Source organism: Pseudopodoces humilis, chromosome 23 (assembly GCF_049639895.1).
Source record: "Pseudopodoces humilis isolate 2021_Gansu_Grassland_sample_001 chromosome 23, ASM4963989v1, whole genome shotgun sequence".
In the NCBI taxonomy this organism is placed as follows: Eukaryota; Metazoa; Chordata; class Aves; order Passeriformes; family Paridae; genus Pseudopodoces; species Pseudopodoces humilis.
Window position 1 is genome coordinate 1,778,251 of NC_142222.1, and position 6,536 is coordinate 1,784,786.

The window sequence follows — 6,536 nt, forward strand, 5'->3', positions numbered from 1 at the left end:
CTACACACTGCAATTTTTCTCTCTTTTTTCCCTCCTTCTGACGAAACATCGGTTGTATTTTCTCCTTTTATTTATTGGAGTGCTAAATGGATTATTTCAGCAATAAATCAGGCCCTTTCATTACATTTTTAAGGTGTTGTCACTGTTATGAAGTACAGTGTGCCATCAAAATTAAGCTCAGGTTGCATTACCACCTATTTTATAGGTAGAGAATTACTTGATGGATTTTTTTCCAGCAGTCTAAGCACATTGTGTCTTCCCTTCCAAGCCCAACTGTCTCCCTATTTTCACAGGGATTTTCCTTCACAAGTTATGAAATTCTCATGCACATTCTCTCCCAAATACCTGAGGTTTTAAAACAGAGGGATGATATTTCTTTTATCCCAAACTCTCCATGTAAAGCTCAGGGAGGTCAGGGATGGGAAAGACCTGTCTGAGCCCCCCGTTACAAACCCGAAGCAAAGCAGCTCTTCTGTGAAACCATTCAGCTGCAAGGAGCTGCTCCATCAGAAGCACCAGAATCTGGGATTATATTTAAAGTTTTACAGAAGGTGTCCTGAATGGCATCTTTGTGATATTGTCATTAATATATAAAACATAACTGATGTCAGGTGTAAAGAGAGGGATCCCTAACACAGCCAAGGTGCTGCTGCATGGCCACGTTGTGCTGGAACAGGCTGAGCTGCACTGGCCAGAGCAGGTGGAAGGGACTTTGGCTCACACAGGTTAAATTCAGACACTGACCCTCAGGCCCTTTCCCCCACTGCTACCATCCTGCTGGCTTTAAGGTGGCAATTCAGAGAAGATTTTCTTCTAAAGTTTCAAAGCAAAAAGCTTTTCAGCATTCCTGCTCCGTGCCTTTCCTTTATATTGCCACTAACATTTTTTTGCCAGGAGTTTTAGAATGCAGAATGTCCCAAAAGAAATGAATAAAGAATGGCTCACCTGAAAATGATCCAACCCTCTCCAACCTCCACCGTGCCTGTTCCTTTTGCAACCCCCTGATGTACACTGGGAGCAATCCAAAGAAATTAGTGACATTACCCTCTGGTAGTGACACTTATGTTCCAATCTTCAGAAAAGTGACTGCAAATCTGCAGACACATCTGCCTGGTGCTGCAGAAGTAATTTTAGAAAACTAGCTGCTGCACGTTATGGGCGATAGTTTGTGAGCTGTATGTGTCAGTGACCCACTGCTGCATCCTCTGGCAGAGCTGCTCAGCACTTCATCCATCTTCCCTTTCTGGCCACGGCACTGGCAAGACAAAATCTTATGCATTATTTAAACCTTCCCCTTTTTCTCCCCCTCCTCTGATTGTCCAGTTCAGGGATGGCCAGAGCACAATGTCCTGCAGTGCCAGCCCGGGGTCCTGGGCAGGTCCTGGGCTCAGGGAGCTGCCTCTGAGCTCCTCTGAGCCAGGGGCTGTGGCTCTGCAGGCTGCAGAACTTGGCACCTGCCAGGAACAAAAAGGAATCATTTCCCTTTAGCCTTTTAGACTCTCCCCAAGCGCCAGAGGATGAGGCGAGTGCTCGGAGCTCGTGGGGAAGGGCCGGGCACCCTGCGGGCTCCACCACCAAAAATCCCAACTATTCCCAACTCCAAAGTTTTCTTCTTCATCAAAGACAGAGCAGAGCACCAAGCTGCTCAAGGAGTTAAATGTATTAAGCAATTTACAATTAATATAGAACTCATTCCAGAGATATCTACTAGAGAGTACAACAGGGCAATTAACCCACTAATACACTAGGCTATTACATCGCTATGTCTCTTATTTTAGCCTGAGGTGATTTGAAACGCATTGGATTAAAGGATATTACAGGAGATAGCATGAAAAATAGCTTAATGTAATGAGCCATCCCGTGATGTCTGCTATTAAAGATGATTTGCAGTTGAAAACTACAACATACAGTAGTTCAGCCATTTAGAAACATGAGTGTATTTAACCCTTTTCTGGCCTGTGTGTCCCTTACTTGAGGTGCAAGAGTTTCTCCCTCTCCTCTCCCTCACTCCAAATGCATTTATCTGAGGATTATCAAATGCACCTTATTAAAGTACAATAGTATCTTTGGGAGATTGGTGCCTGAGGTTGATAGAAAACCAGTAATCTGCTAATAACTTTTAAAAATAGATCCCCGAGAGAGTAAATAGGCTATTTGACTGGCGACACATTCCCGAAATGGGAACTTGTAACAAATTTCTCTGCTAGCCTTAGGCCTGTCATATCAGTTCCAAACAGTGACCCAGACACAACTGGGAAACAAAAGCACCTTATCTTAAAATCTGTAACTGTACCGAAACAGCAGCACCCAGGGAGGGGAGGGCGAGCAGCTGGAAAAGTTCCTGCCTCTGGAGCAGCCCTGCCACGGAGACTGAGCTGCTCTCAGTTCCCAGGAATAATCACAGTGCTGGGAAAACAGTTTCCACCTGGACAGTGTGCATTTCTCTTTCTCTCATTTCTGTGCTCTCCTCTCTGCCTGGAAAGGTGGTGAAATCATTGAATTCGTGCTGTCAGGCGTGATGGGTTTTGTCTGTGAGACGGGTGAGGCTCTGCATACCCCAGGCACAGTCTCTCTTTCTAACAACCCCATTTACACAGAAATAGAGGTGAACAAAAACTGGCACTTACTTGCCCACCAGAAAAAGGGAGGGTTGTTTCCCCGTGTTTCCTGTGAAGTTTTTCTTCTACAAACTAGAACGAAAAAAAATCCCATGCACCCCATTAAAGACATCCCATGGGGACTTGGGGAAGAGCTGTAAGTAAAAATATTATGAAAAGATGAATTTTCTGGGCAGCTTTGCAGCTGGCTGAGGCATTACAGAGCTGAGTTATTTCACCTGCCTCGACAGGGACAATCCTGAGCCACTTCTCACCTTCCCTACCTGTCATCATCTCTTTCCCCATCTCGTTTTGCCACGAGGTCCTGAAGATCTGTAGCAAATCCTGAATCTCCCCCTTTTTCTTTTGTGATGTTCTCCAACCTTCTCAGAGCAGCACTTCCTGCCTGAAACCCAAATAAAAGCACTTGGTTGTAAAAATAGTATTTTCTAGAAGGATCAAATGAGGATTTTCACATTTGCATAAAAATAGAAAAACAATTAGCAGTGCAAAACAGCCCGAAGTGATTACACTTCTCTTGGAAAGCACTGAGGTAAGGTGCTCTTCACACAGGGGATAACTGCAGGGGGCCAACAATTGGATGGGTGCTATCAATACTGTTCCTTCTCTAAAAAAATATGTGAAGAATGGGGAAAAGAAAGGGGAAAGAAACAAAAAAGCAAACAAACAACCAAAAAGCACTTTCAGGCTGAGATTCTCCTGGACCTGAGCTGACACATTGCTGCACCAAAATGGAAAGAGAAGACAGAAAAAAAAGAATCCATTCCCCAGCTGACCTCCCTGTGCATCAAGGATTTTTAGCAGAGGGTGGTGCATCCCACAAACCTTTCCACAGGGCGAGGTGGTGGTGGGCACCTCTCGCTAATCATATAATAAATCATATAATAAATCATATAATAAATCATAGAATCATATATTATATAATAAATATATTATATAACCAAATAATCATATAATAAAGAGCTTTTCCCTGTCCCTCTGGTGCTGTGAGGTGCCAGGAGCAGCACCCAGCCCGTGTGCAGCTTGTTATTAACAGGCTGCTCTCTCTGCAGCGCTCCTCCCTGCGGCCCAGGTGCCACGGGAACCTGTCATTCCTCATTTCCATCCAGGGCACCGAGTGATTTGGGAGAAACAGAGAGGATGGCCAGGGTTTTCTGACCTTTTCTCCTTCAATTTGGCTCCCGTGCTGTGCGAGGAGGAGATGGCAATCACGCTACGTGGAACCGACAAACTCATCTGGGTGTCAGCGGCTGACGCCGGCGATGGCCGTGTCACTCGGCATCGGGGACACCGCGCCTGTGACGGGATCAGGGCACCGTGGCCCCAACCTGGGAGCACATTTGAGCCTTCCCACTGCTCCTGGCCGGGGCAGGATTGTTTAATTGTCAGCACATTCATCGAAAGTCTTGTTGCTCTGTCCGTTTTTCCTTTCCAAGAAGGGTCGGTGTCTCCTTGCACCTGCAGAACTCCTCCTGGAGGGGGGAAAACCTGGGAGACCACTGAGCTCTCTGCACCGCTTTGTACATCAGCCTGAAAGGCTGTGATGGTGATGGGGAAACTGAGGCACAGACTGGTAATGCCCTGATGGATGGTGCAGGAAGGCAGAGGGACACCCAGGGACAATCCCTGCTCTGCAGTGCCCATCCTGTGCCAGCAATAATCCCACAGAGGGAAGAGAGGAGGTGCCCATGACCCCACAGAATTGTCCCCAGCTCCTCCTGGCTCTTGCCTGGAGGGGAGCAGGGTCTGGAGCTTCAAAACCACTTCCTCAAATGGCCAGCCCAAGGCACTGCCAGCGTGGTGATCAGCAGAGCAATTAATTAGTACAAATTCCAGCAGGAAGAATGGCCAGACAGGAGGATTCAGAGGCAGGACTGGCATCTCCTACCAGGTCAATCCCGAGCCCGGCTTCCAAACTCTTCTCTGCCTTCAGGGCCCTCAATACCCTTGGTGTGTCTGATACTGAACACGAGTTTTGGCCACAGGAGCCCAGTGCCTGCTGCAGGCCACGCTCTGGAGCTGCCCTGGCACCACAAACCCTCCAGGCCTGCCCAAACCCTGTGCCTTGGTGGGCACTGGCAGTGCCCATCCCACCAGGCAGCCCCCATAGCTGGCAAACACCAGGACTGGGAGGGGAACGGTTTATGGTGAGCAGAGACACCACATTAAAGGGGAATTCTGACATTTTCTCAAAGTCTCAAACCCTACACAGACCAGCTGGACACACAACAAAGAGCAGCCACAGCATCTTTTGAGTGGACGTCGTGAGTTCCAGGTGAGAGATGGTGCTGCAGGACTAAATATTCCTGGTTGGTGTGAGGAAAACCAGCTGAATTCCCCAAATTCTCAACTGGAGAAGTGCAGGAAGGCAAAGGGGGAGAGGGGAGAGAAGCAAGGGAGAAGGTTTTGTACAAAAAACTCCTTTTTTGGAGGGTAGGAGGGATATTAGTTGGTAACAGCAAGAGCAGAGATTTTTGCACTCCTATAAATCATTATTACTGGATGTCCCTGAGGGGATGAGAAGAATGAATCAGTTACACACACAATGCCAAACTTTTAGATGGAGGAAGTAAAAAGAGAAAGAAGAGAGGGGAGAAAAAAGAGGAAAGGAGAGACAAGAGAGGAAAAAAAGGGAGGACATAAAGAGGAAAATAAAATATTAAAAATGGGGGGGAAAAAAGAAGAGAAAAAACAGGAAAAAGGGGAAACAGAAGAGGAAAATAAAAATAAGAGAGATAAAGAAGAGAAAAAAGTGAAAGAGGAGACAAAGGCAGAAAAAAAGGGAGGAAAAGGGAGAGAGAACAAAAGCCAAAGGAGAAGGAGGAAAAGAAAGGGAAGAATGAGAAGAAGGGAATGAATGAACTTTGGAAGCAATTTGTAATTCCTTTCACCTACATCATGAACTGAACATGCAAAAAAAAAAAAAAAAAAAAAAGAAGGAAAAAAAAAAAGGGGAAAGGGAAAATATTCCGCCTAGCATGCAGATTATCATTTGAAAAGATTCTGTTGCCATGTTTTTGTCCCTGGGTGATGAAAATGAAATTGTCTGATGTGTGCGCCGTGTTAGATTTACCTTTGCAGGGTTCACCCACAATCAGTAGAGAGGGGTCATGCCACAATATGTCATCTCACAGCTCCATCACACCAACTCCAATTTATACGAGGAGGTATTATGCATTTCAAAGGAACCCCCTGCGCGTGGCTCTTGTTACTGATCTATATCACAGCTCAGCTGAGGGAAGATTAGTTCTGCTGCAAGGGCAACCAGACTTATTTGTTTATGATTATATTCTCCTTAAAGACGCACCATTCCCTTTTTTTTTTCCTTTTTTTTTTTTTTTTAATGTCTAATTTAAAGTGTGCATTAAAGGGGCTGGGGAGGGGGTGGGATGTAAAAGGTGAGAGAATTCTGCACTCTCCCACAAGGAAACCTAATAGTCTTAGTCTCCCATGCATCCTGCTCATTAAAAAAAAAAAAAAAAATCACAAAAAAAAACTCCATTTAAATGCAAATTTGAGTTTTAGCTGGGGACTCCCCCAAAAGCTTCTCTCGGAAGCACCAGGGAAATAGGATTCAGAAGCTAAAATGGCTGACAGCGCTGGAACGCCCGTGGAAAACGCTGGATCTGAATCCTCGGCTCCTCCTCGCCACCGCTGCCCCGGGCTGGGGATGGGGATGGGGATGGGGATGGGGATGGGGCCGGGATGGGGATGGGGCTGGGGATGGGGCTGGGGATGGGGCTGGGGATGGGGATGGGGCTGGGGATGGGGCTGGGCTGGGGATGGGGCCGGGCTGGGGCTGGGCCAGCATCGCTCCCATCGCTCCCACCTCGGGCAGGCACCACCCGGCCGAGCTAAAACTCCCAGTATTTCCCTTTCGACTCCTGCTCGCTGCTGCTTTAATCAGCGCTTCCCACC

The 6,536-nt window shown here is 46.9% G+C and overlaps 1 long non-coding RNA gene across 1 annotated transcript; it reads right to left on the reverse strand.

The window, feature by feature from the left end:
* Nucleotides 1-1,056: 1,056 nt before the first annotated feature.
* Nucleotides 1,057-2,995, reverse strand: LOC148182621 (uncharacterized). The gene is made up of 3 exons (XR_015774433.1): nucleotides 2,882-2,995; nucleotides 2,628-2,690; nucleotides 1,057-1,255 (listed from the first exon to the last, which is right to left on the reverse strand). It is a non-coding gene; the product is annotated as an uncharacterized LOC148182621 (long non-coding RNA).
* Nucleotides 2,996-6,536: the final 3,541 nt, after the last annotated feature.